General features: G+C 41.4%; 1 pseudogene; it reads right to left on the bottom strand.

Moving 5' to 3' along the window:
• Nucleotides 1-2,345: 2,345 nt before the first annotated feature.
• Nucleotides 2,346-2,729, bottom strand: LOC147426691 (uncharacterized; annotated as a pseudogene).
• Nucleotides 2,730-13,228: the final 10,499 nt, after the last annotated feature.

Here is a 13,228-nt window from a genome sequence, read left to right as displayed (position 1 = left end):
ACTTTGGTCCCATAGGTCATATTTGACCTCCGAGGACGATAATAAAATCTCTCTCTCTCTCTCTCTCTCTCTCTCTCTCTCTCTCTCTCTCTCTCTCTCTCTGAGAGGAGCGCAGCGCGCCTGTAGCTTTTGATTGAACGCACGGGCAGCTTCGCAATGCGTGCACTCTCTGTCTCAGACTCTCTCTCTTTGTGCAGTCTCTATCCACTGTCAGGCGCCAGGACACACCAACCGGAGTTTCCTATTGATGACGCGTGTCAAGGGGGGGGGGGGGGAGCCGGAATCTCCTCCCCCATTATCTATTAGTATAGGTTGGAAGCCAACTTTGAAGCCTAGTCTTGCAAGATACCTCAAGTCCATAGCTTTGAGAGAGAAAACAAAGATGTATGGGATGACAAGTGTCCACTGGTAGCTAGAACAGTCACAAGAAGTTGTGGACAAATTCTCACAATAATTTCCACATTGCGACTTACCTCAACATCATGAGCTTATGTGAGCGAGGCACCGCATACCTAGCTAGGTACGATTGGGGGCAGGGGACCGCCGGCACGGTGGGGGGGCCGAGGGTCCCTTGTCCCCAATCATACCTAGCTAGGTATGCGGTGCCTCTCGAGCAGAAGCTCATGATGTTATGCATTGTATGAAAAACACTGAAAGACTTCGTTTTCCTACATGAGAGAAATTCTAAATCTTCTGGTAATTGAGGGGGTGCATGAGCGCAGCCAGGTGTTGACAAGGAGGCCAGGGCAAGTGGTGATTGAGAGGGAGGAGTAGTGAGGTGCATCTTTCTTATGTGAATTGTTTTCACACTACACACACACATCACAGGTGGTGGTGGCGGGCTGGCTTACCTCAGAGGACTCATTGGGAGTGCAAGGTCATGGGTGCGACTGATCTGTTGGAAGAAATGTAAATCAAGATTTTAGACCATTGAAAAGCCAAAGTAGGGCGCAACACTCTTTCGTGTTGTGACTGTTCACCCTACTCGGTCTACGTTTTTTTATTAGCAAGAATCTTTTGAGATTCTTGCTCATCTGTTCGTTAACCCCTGCGCTTGGACGGTGTTCCCACGCCTGCTTGTTCCCTCTCCATGCAACTTCCGCCCTTGCACGCCTGTCTACTGAGCTTGCTGCCGTGTCGCATCCTTGCCTGCATCGCAACACACACACACACAGACACACACACTGCCGCGCTGCAGACCAAGCCTCCCTACTGAGCTTGCTCCCCTCTCATCGGGGGCTGTAGATGAACGCACATCCTGTATGCATCCTCCGTACACTCTTGCGTCTTGGGATGCGTCGCAACACACACACACACACACACAGCCGCCGCTGCCAGCACCTCCAGCAACAACCTCTGCCCAATCTTTGCTGGAACTCAGAGAGAGAGAGAGAGAGAGAGAGAGAGAGAGAGAGAGCTGCTGCACAACGGTACCCTTTGGAGTCGACGTCCCCAGGTGTAGGTTCCCCACCTTTCTGTCTGCGTCAAAAATCTCTCTTTGTCTGCGCTCGTCTAGATCCTTATGTCTGCGTCCTCATCTCGCACCACTTGTCCATGTACCCACGACCGGATGCACGGTGCACGGCTCCCAACCGCATGACGACAGTTGTGCGTCCTCTGCTTCCACGAGAGAGAGAGAGAGAGAGAGAGAGAGATTAACCTTCTCCACCTCCATGTGTAGACAACCCAAACGTTCTTTTTCTATGAGTTGGTCACGCAGGCTTTGGACCAGGGCTAGAAAAAAACATTTTTCCTAACCAAAGAAATTAAGGGCAAACTTGAAATACTCTCGGTTTTTAGGTCGAAATTTGAAGCTTTTGCCGATAATCACACTAAAACTTATGAAAATTCTCCGGTTTTCTTCAAGGCAAGCTTAAAATCTATCCGAGATTTTAGGATTTTAGCCGGTTAAAATACACTGGATCCCGGTTTTTTCTGACACTGCTTCGGACAAAAGTAGATGAAGAGTATTTTGGCAATTTCCACAAACCAGGGGACTATTTTGAAGATTTCTCCAAAAACACGCAAACGTCCCGCCGCCCCCCTTCCTCCTCCTTTTCCATTCAAAGGAATCTCTTTCTCTCTCCTTTTTTGTTTCTCCTCCACTTGTTATCTTTCCTCCCCAAAGAAATGTCTTTTCTCTCTCCTCCACGTGTTATCTCCCCTCACCAAAAAACTCAAAGCAACGGCAGCTTAAAACTGAGGGGTATTTTGGAAATTTCCACAAAGGAAAAGGTTTGCCTTTCCGTTTCTTTTTCTCCTAAGGCCAAGGAATCTCTCAAAGATATCATCTAATCGAACCGTTGGCACCTCTTATTTAAATGGGTCTTTTCTAAAGTCATTAATTAATTAATAAAAGAGAGTCCTTCCCTTTCCCCAATTTTGAAGGCAAAGTCCCCCCTCGTTGTTGTTCCCACGCACAATGGCCTCTTTTGCATCTTCTCGATGGATCCCTTCCATGCAATGCAACCCAGCATGGCGTAGAACCTGTGCGCAGCTGCCACTCTCATCCAAGCCATGACTGGCTTAACTGCTCATCGAAGAGAAGCACGCCCCCTTGCTCTTCCATGCCCGCAGGCTTGCGTCCACCATCCCTACCTCTACCCCTTTCCCCCCTACCTGCGATCGACTACCCTTCGCACAACCTCAATTTGAGGCGGGTCTGCATCGCCCAAGTCTGACCTCTCAGCAATGCCCGCATCCTGCAGCACATGCCTCCAAGGCGCCATCACCTCCTGTGCAGTTGCGTGTCCCCTTGCAGACAAACAGACAGAGAGAGAGAGAGAGAGAGAGGCGCCATTTCCTCTTTTGCGACTGCCTCGGCTGCCCATCACTTGCAGATGAACGAACTGCTCTTGGTCCTCTTCCCCTCGGCTCAAGATTATCGCCCCTCTTGCTGGCCACGCGCCATGCCCTGGCTTTTTCCCTTGAGACTAAAGATAAAAATATCCTAGTCTTTTAACTTAAGATGGAAACAAAACTTAACTTTTTGTTTTTGCCTTTGCCAAGGCACAAAGCATCTCTCTAGATTCTATACAAAAGAAATGAAAAGGTCGTTTTCTGGACCTACCTCACCTTGCACCTCGTTACTCAAAAACCTAGAAAACAATTCCAAGGTGTATTGACTAAATTCAAAAACGTAGAAAACAATTCCAAGGGTGTATTGACTAAATTCAAAGTCCTTGTAGTTAACGTTGGGTTCAGGTGAAGTGGAGGAAAACTTGCTCACTAGGACTTCTTTTCTCCACGGAAAGACCTGTTTGGCGGTAGCCTGTGGTTCTCTTCCTTTACGCTTGCATTGTCATATTTGTTCTGGCTTTCCTTCTTGAACAAATTGGCTAGCTTTCTTATCTTCTCTCTCTTTGTCACTCATATGAGGTGGTGCTCTTCCGCTGGCATAGTTTGGAACGAGCTGAATTTCTCTAAGACTTAACACTTTAACTACCTGGTACCCACGTCGGCTACGATGGCCCAAGGTAGGCCCACTTATACACACTACCCAAGGCTCATGAAGCTCAACGCTCTTCACACATGAAAGGCTTGAGGTGGCCTACTTTATTATAAAAAATGGCCTAGGGCCTTGGTGTTGGCTCTCGAGTCAGGTAGTCCAAATGCATGAGGCGGCCCGCTTTATTATAAAATAATGGGCCATGGTAGCCTTGGTGATGGCTCTCGAATCAGGTAGTCCATATGCGTGAATAGGTGAGAGGCTCCAAGTGGGAGGGAAATAGAGAGAGAGAGAGAGAGAGAGAGAGAGAGAGAGAGAGATGAAATGATATATTAAAGTCTTCAAAAGGCCAAAGTGACCTATTAAACAAAAGAGTTTACAAATAGTGAGTCTGATACAATGTCTCTGTAGAAGACTAAAAAATTGAAAATTAAAAAAATGAAACTGAACTGAGCGAAAGTGAAATGGAACGAAATGAAAGGCTGAGATGTTGGAATCAAGATCCTATCCCATGATATCCAACATCCTCAATGAGTATTCTAATAGGGTGTCTCCCATGTCGTGCAAGAACAGTCCGGACCTTCTGATGCAGCTTCCACCAATGTCTCGATGACCCTCGAACTTGTGGGCGTCTGGATCTCCCAAGCTTAGTGGCCCTATCAGCCAGTGTACCTTTGGTACAAGTTGACTCTGAAGTTTGTTGTGATGCCTGCTGATCTGAATGTCGCATATGTAGTATGAAGAAATTAGTGATCTTCTTTATGAGTGTCTCCTACTGTCTGGTCTCCTCAAGAGACTCTCCCTATGTCTGCGCAGCTCCAATAAAAATAGCCCAAGGCATCTCTAATCCTGGTATCTCATAACTTTGGCCAGTGGTCCAAAACCCTCTCTGAATAGGCAATGGAAGCAAGGGGTTTGAGGGTAAGAGGGGCCATGCCGCCGCGAAAGGCGGCGCTGTTTTACTAGTCAAGACATAATGAAGCATGATATTTTTGAAAAGTCTTTTTCTTTGTCAGGAAAGATACTTGGTAGATTGTTGAGGGCATACCAAATTGCATGGTCAAACCAAATGATGCTTGACTCGCAAGTAGCTTTAGAGTCTAAAAATCTGCATGCAAACTTAAGGTAAGGTCTAAATACATTCCATATTGTTTCAGTGTAATAATCCGCATTGTTTTTACTAAAGGTCATCACACCTTTGGTTCTTGCATATAAACTAGTATTCGAACCGCATTTTTTATCATCAAGGAAATTCATATTAAACGGAGCTTTAATCAGATCACCTTTATCCAAGAGCTGAATTCCTTTGAGAACTTTAAGTTTGCATTCCTCAATAGTGGCAGGCGCCAAATTGGCAGGGAAGACCCAAGTTTCCATAGAAATAGGTGCAAGAAACCCTTTATTTGGGAACAACCAAAGTTTGTGCTCTACACCCAAGGATTCCACTTCAATCTGTTGTGAAGGTAAAAAAGGAAAGGCCCTTGATACTTTCGGCACCATATCCAATAGGGAAGCTTCACTAAGTGAACAAAGGTCCTTCTGAAACTCTTTTACTGCTTCCAAAGCAGCAACATCTCTACAAAATAGGTTGTTAGGTGGAGGGACTATAGGAGTAGAGGTAGCTGTAATAAAGATGGGACTAAGCCCGCAAAAGTTTCTGAGGAGATTGGATAGTTACAGATCCTTTAGACGAGAAGGAAGCTAAGTCCTGCATATGGACTTTGGAAATACCAGCCAGATTAGAGGTAAATTCCAGCAGTAGGTTGATACCATCAGATTTATTCTTAACAAGGAGAGCAAGAACCTTCATCCATTGGTCAAAAGAAATAAGCTGGACAAGAGACAGACTAGAATCCTTCGAGGCATCAAAAATTAAGGTTGAAGCCTCACTATCTTGTATACACTTCAACACAAGTAACGAAGCAAAGGAAAGGGGTTCCATAGGAAGAGTGAGCCCTTGGGATAGGGAAACAATCTGCATAGATTTTCAAGAACATTAGTTAGATTACATCGTTTTGGAAGAGTTGAGTAGACCTGAAAATCTTATACAGATTTTAACTTCTTTTTGAATTATACAGCCCTGTGCAGATAAGGCCGAATCCTACGAGAGATATAAGGAAAGATGCTTTCAATTTCTTTAGCAAGTCGTGATTTTTCCAAAATCAGAGCTCTTTTTTCGGGGTCAGAACAGATCTTTATTCTTGCAGTGAGCTTTCCAGTAACCTGGTAGACAGACGTAATAAACTAGTGAAATGATAAGTAAAAAAAAGAGGGGATTTTACGAGAAAGTGAGAATATAGAGTGGAATGGTCGTGCTAGCAACCTTTCACCAGTCAGGTCAAAGGGGACCACAGAGACTGTGTGATAGCACCCCTACCTATTAGCATATAATAAATTATATAGTAATAGGCGTTTAGAACTAGAACTAAGGTCTGACAGAGAAAAACATAAATGTCAGTCTCTCTTATGCGTTTATTGCGTGTGTAGCACTTCTAATTATATATACCTAAATATACACGCAAACGAACACTACAATTCACAGACCAATAATTTTAGGAAAATACAATGGATTTGTACAATAATTTATTTGCAGTTGAAAATAAATTTTGTACAAGGCAGTAAAGATATCAAAGTAAAACATGGGAAGCACTCATCCCCGATTCTAGAGTGATGTTGCTTCGAGGTAAGCGAACATCCACCAGTCATCAATAACATAGAAATGAATGCTTTTATCAAAGAAGGTAGTCCTCACCTGCATCCATAGCCACAAGAAAACAATTCGTTAGCACGTGGCTGTACACAGGTGATGCTGGGCATCCCAGTTGTTATCCATGTCACAATGAAAAAACACACACTTCATCTATATGTAATTTGTTTGTTGTTATATATAAAAAAAGAAAACAATCATAATCAGATTCTCCTTTGGCAAGTCAATCTAGGAGACTGATAAAGCTAATATATGTTGAGTTAGTTCTAAAAAACCTACCCATAGTTTCAAAAACGAAACTATATATGGTTTTTTTTAAAACCGACATTCAATTTATCCATTTCGTATGCTGGGAAGAGTATAAAATTAGGTGCAAATCTGAGTGCGCAAGAATCAACTAATTCTATACTCACCATTAGATGTAAACGGAAAAAACCTTCATGCGGAGAGAAAGTAGCATCCGGTTTATGTTTGTAAAAAGTTCGGGTTTGAAATGTATCCTATTTACACCTCCTAGAAAGGACCTCTATAGTATTTTAGCGAATGTAAAACAAATATGTTTTTGATCAGCATAGTAATAAAAAAGATTATAAGAACAATCAAAGGAACAATTTTTGGCTTTTACAGATTATGTTAATATCAAATTAAAAATTCCTTTAAGCTCTATTACCATTTGAATCTCTTCTAATATCAAAGTCAACATATTCTTCCCAAAAGACCGTACAACACATAGTCGCAAACTTTACTCATATCATCCGATTACCACCAACAAATAACCAACAATAGCAGGTTTGTTTATTTTATAATGAAAAAAACCAGAAAACAGACAGATAAATAATTGGTTTTTTTGTTGCAATCTTGCCTTGCAATTATCCAAAGTCATGCTAACCAGAGAAGGTCTTTTAATAGGCTACAACTAGCCAAGTTAGTACAGATAGAACACTTAGAGACCATGCTCCCACTCTTCCTAGGAGTGGCCCCCAACTAATGCGTTAATCACCAAGTATGGTCCAATCTCAGTCAGACAGTTGGGACGGTTTACAAGCATGGGATAGGCAATCCGCCCAAACCATGTGACAGAGATCATCATAAGCTAAGTAAAAAAGGACCAGCACATATTAGAGAGTATGAAATATATCATCGGTATGACATTATAGTCTACACATGTTATACACTTTAAGATGTGAACCATCTGGCCATAAATATCTGCAGGCAAAACAAAATTCTATTTTTTTCAATCGACACCCCATTCAGATGCTTATAAACAGTTCATCTAATTTTTCTTATGTGGCTGTTACGCATCGACTTAATGTTGAAACAGTTGAGAGATTTTGGCATCTCTCAACATCAAAAAAAAAAATGTCCCTTAATTTTTTTGTTAAACCAGTTGGGATCACATCTCGAGAACTAAATTTTTTTTTGTCTAATTAACAAAATATCAAATTTAAGAAAATTCTTTTTTGCCAAATCTTCTAGCATAACCTGTTTTAAAGCTTCAAGATATCCGAAACAATACTAACCCAGTAGACTAGGAGATGAAGCAAATCAGCAGGCCAGGTCATGAGATCAGGCTTCACAATATACAAGTTCGTACACGCCTGAAAGCATAGAATCATGCCAACTCTTTTCTATGAGTAGTTCATTAGGCAGGATCTGAGACAAACTCAGTAAGACCTATAAGGAAGGTCTACTTCCCGCGAACAGTAATCCAGCCAAAGACATACACCAAGACATATCTTGGCTTAGTAAAAGTTTCCTTTACGCATAAAATTGAGTCAAAATTTTACCTTCAGTCAAAGTCTATATAGTAAGCTGGAGAAATTAAAAAAAAAACCATCCTGTAGGTATGCACCCATACTCCCAAGTACAGATCTAAGAGAGAAGGTACAAGTCAAATTCGAAATAGCCATGTTTAGGACTTCATACAGTTGGTGACTCAATTCTTTAAGACAAAAATGCATTTAGCATCCTAAGTTACAATCAGTAAGTAACAAACCCGTCCAAAAACATGTCTACAAAAACTTTCAAGTTTATAAGCATCTAATCAGAAACGCTACTTTATATTGATATGAACATCTTCAAAAACCTCAGCAAATCATATCCAACATGGCCGTACCGTAGTCATCAACCCGAGACACCACTCTTTAGTCTCTAGTCATGGTACCCAAATTTCATCAAGTAACCAGTCGAATCCACTTCTCATGCCATAGATTAAATTGAAAAAATAGTTAAGTTAACCAATGTTAAAAAATACTGCCAATCATCCATTTGAAGCATCATCTTCAATTTAGCAAAAGGCAGTTTAGGTTCACAATTTCTTTTTTATAAATTTTTAGAAAACAGCAGATATAGATAACCTATAGACTTGATGAAGATGCTTCCATCACAGCTTTCTCAGCTGTTTTCGGCATGATGAAGTCAACACAGCACAACAGAATTGAATGCAAAACAAAAGTCACAAACACGGTGCTAAGTGAGCATAGGAGCTCACCTTATGAGGTATTTATAGGTGATGATGATGTCATTCTTTAGCAGAAGGACCCCAAAATCTGCAAGGTTCCCCTGCCATCAAGGCCGGCCTTCAAGACCCTCTATCCCAGGATTATACTCAGCAAGAGATCGGGAAGTTTGAAGCCAACACAGAGATCCAAAATGTACCAGCACTAGCATGCTAAAGCACTCCTACCTAGCGGCAGAACGAAAGTGTGCGACATGCACTAACAGAGGGAGCACTGCAGAGGAGTACCAATACGTAACCTAATAGATGTATTAGGGTAAAAAAGATCTTTTTTTTGCTTATGTGTTTTTTTCAAAAAAAATCTAAAAAATAAAAAGACACATATTTGGTGTCCTATGTGCTTCATTAAAAGTGGCGGTAGACAGCCAGGGTTCTTTTTTGCCTTCTGTCAAAATATCGATACTCGGTCCTCATACAAACCAACCCTAGGTGGATATAAACCGTCGGTAAACCATAAAACTGACATCTCACATGAGCCTATGGTCAAAAAACAATCCACTAGGACAAATTTTGAGAGTAGACATATGCCAACCCCTACTAGGTGAGGCAAACGAAGTAAATTAGTTAGGGATTTTTGTTAACACATAACCATTGGGTTCAGTTATCAATCTAGGTCTATAAAAGACGAGCATATTTTTATCAAACCAGTGCATAGTAACTGTCTTGAGTAGCTATTGGAGGATTTACAACAAACATCTAACTTTGTCATCAGGTGTGTACTACATATTTATTTCCCATGACTCATAATGGAGATCAGGTTTTAGCTATATCCATTGCACATCTTGTCATAATAATCAATATCTAATTCTCCTAAATGATTTTCTCATATTAAACTGATCATTTAATGTGGGGAAGGCCAGGGGAGACAAAGCTAGAATATTGGTTAAGCTAGCAGACCGACCACAGTAGGGATCCAAAGGAGGGAAAATAGGGATCCAAAGGGGGGGCCATCTGCAAAAGAGCCATGTGCAACAATGGGCTAAAAAGACCCTAAGGTTCAGCCCATTAAGACTTCCAAAATGCTAAGGTTCCAAAATTCAAAGGTTGTGTCCAAAGGTAAACCCTAGGGAAAATTGGATGCTTTGTGTGTGCCCTAAAAGTCTTTGCACATCCCTACATGGGAGGGGGCGAGCCCTAAAGGTAGGGGATGAGAGAGAAAGCCACACACACACACACACACAGGATCCCTTTACACAAAGGGAATGAGGGACACATGTCAGCTCCCTAGGCCAGATGCCCACAAGGTGTGCCCAATTTCTATTGGATGACCCTTGAAGTGGACTAATGAGAATTAAGCTAGAGTAAATCTAGTTTAATTAATTTAAAAACATTTAATAAAAGAAACCAATGAGAATTAAGTCTCCTAGAAGACTATTGGGCAGTCTCCCAAGGGGTCCAATGAGCATTCAGGAGCCCCATTGCTTGCCTGATTCATATTGGCCAGGAGGCAAAGGGGTCCCATGAGAGTTTAGTTTAATTATTTATTTACCTAAAGCTCTCACAAAAGGGGAAAGGGGGACACATGTCAGAAGGTTATCACTTATGCTGCTTAATTGTAATTGGCTTGACTTGGGGAGGGCCAATGAGGCTTCAGCAAGAGCAATTAGCAAGAGGGCTCGCCCAAGAGAGAGAGGGGGATGATTTTTGCAAGGCATTATCACACACACACTCACACAAGCTCATGGTGAAGAAAGAGAAGACTATCTCTTCCCAAGCTTTAATGGAGAACTCATCACCTACTCCAAGCTTGTGAGATAGAAGCCTACATCAACACTCTCTTGGCATGTGGATGCAAATCCAACCAAGAGCCAAGCTTCAATGCATGCTCATATCCTCTACCAAGCTAATTACTAAGCTAAGCTATGCTACATATGAGTGATTATGTGAGGAGATGTACATCTTTCTCGTAAGATACTCCTTCTTCCTCTCAATCTACTCTCATACCCTGCTAGCTCTCACCATCTTCGAAGGTGTGTGAGGTCTTGGGTCTGAGAACGGGGATAATTCAAGTTGTGTTTGTTAAGTGTTTTGCTTAGTGCATGAAGTTTCCATCTTCATTGCACTAGCTAGTCTTGAAGGAACACAAAGAATTGTATTGTACAATGTCTCTCTTGATGGGAGAAACCATAATACAAAGCCTTTTGGAGGGGGGACCGGCTCCATGAAAATCCGGTCCTCAACTGTTGTCAATAGCTTAATTTCTCTCTCTTTTGAAAGTATTGTCGATGCTATCTAACTAGATGTTATGCTTTTTGTTGCTCTCTCCACCCAAGCACTCTTGTAATTCTCATTAGGAATCTATTCTAATGAAATGCCCAGTATGTTCATGCTAATTTCCGCTACACATAAGTTATTAGGCCATTAAATGTTACACATCTTTAGCAGTCAAGTGAGTCTACTAAGCGAACCACACTACTTCGTTACAAACATCATTTATTTCCGCAATTAGAAAAATCTGTTACTCAGATGAAGTGGTGGAGATATCAGGACAGAGTGACACAGGTGACTCTTTGGGGTCGAGAGCATTTTAGGAATAATATTCGTCTGGCAATGGTAACTGAAGGAATGGGCATAGCACCAAAATACTATTATGTAGAATATTCAATGAAGCGAGGTTTTTCAGAACGATTATATCTGCTAGCGTAGTTTCTTCCACCACAAAAGATTTTTTTGTATCGCAGCTATGGCCAGCCACTGAGAGGATATTTTAACAGCACACCATGCACCATGGAGTATGGTGTAATCTTAGCTACCTGTATCCTACCTTTGGCAGAGCATCCAAACACCTGTTTTTACTGTGACAGTTGTATGTGCGATCATGTAATGGATGGTTTACTAGAGATGTAAATGTGAAGACCGAGAGGGGTTTTTTGTAAAAAACCAGGTGTTTTCATACTAATTAAAGTGGTGAATCTTGAGTAATGACTCATGTAATTTTTTTATTTTTGTGTGTGTGTGTGTGTGTGTGTGTGTGTGTGAGAGAGAGAGAGAGAGAGAGAGAGAGAGAGAGAGAGAGACACACACACACACAAAGAGAGCGTTGGCGACTGATCCGAGAGTCTGAGCAGTTTTTTGCGGAGTCCATGAGAGTGCTTCCTCGAAAAAATCTAGGTATAGAGTAATCCCACCGACAAAGTTTTACCAATAACATTTTTAAATATGGAAAAATTACCAAAATACCCCTCCAATTTGTGGAGATTCCCAAAATATCCCCAAAATTTTGTCATAAATTCCCAAAACAACCCTCAAATTTTCCAAAATTCCCAAAATACCCCCGGTTGTGAGATCAAATTTCTCCAAAGATAAGTTTTTTTTGTATCTTTTCATAAGAAGACTTATTGTCTAGCAATACAAGATGCTAAAATTAGAATTTGAGTTGGTAATGTAGGCTTTGGAGATGAATTGCTTCGTTATTTTTAGACATAATTGCCCTTTTTTGCGTGGTAATATGTGACAAATTACATGCTAAGCACTAAAAAATGGATCTCAATTCTCAAAAAGGAATAAAGATTAGAAAATCTTGAACATCCAATCAAAATAGGTACAAGGGTATTTTGCGATTTTAAAAAATTCGAGGGGTATTTTGGGAATTACCACAAATTAGAGGGATATTTTGGTAATTTTTCCTTTAGATATTTTTAGTGAGAAAACCTACAAAATTTAGACTGTCACACAAGGCATAGTTATCCGTTGGGATAACTATCTGTTACTAACCCTTCCCTCAATACTGGCGGGAAATGAAAGTATTTAGCATGGTCACGTGGGGCATCGTCAGTGGGTGGCAAGAACCTACAATTGGAGATTCACAATGAGGGGGGATGGGTGTTGATGAAAGGTAGTTGTAGGTTGCCAAGCGTGGTAGGAGGGAGTAGAGTGCTAACAACGGGGGCCCATCTTTCAGCAGCGAGAGGCATGATTGGCTCTGCCTTTTTGGTAGGCAACTTTTTTGAAAATTTTATTTTTTTAATTTCATTCATTAAATGCTCCCAAGAGGTTGCCTTTGCAGCTATGCCAACATCGCATTGGGCATAGTTCTATCGTGTTGCCTCCATTTTCTCATGTCATCATGACTACGACTTAGTTATTTGTCAATTGTACTGAAAACTAAGCCTCGAGTGACCACATCCTAAGTCAGTTTACCTCGAAAATTTCTCACATACAGGTTTGCCAATTTTTTGGGGGGAAAACAATTCGAGCGTTGCTGCCAGCGCACACACACACACACACACACACACACACACACACACACAGAGAGAGAGAGAGAGAGAGAGAGAGAGAGAGAGAGAGAGAGAGAGAGAGAGAGAGAGAGAGAGAGAGAGAGAGAGAGAGAGTGGACAGTGGAAGTACTCAGAGAGAAATAGAGCGTGCTAGCCAATGTTCAGGAAAAGTGTGTCTCACCATGCAATTGTGCCGCTTGAGAACAAGAGGAAAAGGAAAAACCCACATACATTTTGGGGAAATTAGTTTAAAAATGTTAAAAATTATCTCATTTCTTTGAAATCCCTTTTGAAACACTCACCAAAAGGAATTGGATAAGGTTCTGAAATTGGAATTT

Source organism: Adiantum capillus-veneris, chromosome 24 (assembly GCF_014529385.1).
Source record: "Adiantum capillus-veneris isolate H3 chromosome 24, ASM1452938v2, whole genome shotgun sequence".
In the NCBI taxonomy this organism is placed as follows: Eukaryota; Viridiplantae; Streptophyta; class Polypodiopsida; order Polypodiales; family Pteridaceae; genus Adiantum; species Adiantum capillus-veneris.
The sequence above is the reverse complement of the archived record's forward strand: the minus strand, read 5'-3'. Positions and strand labels throughout refer to the sequence as shown.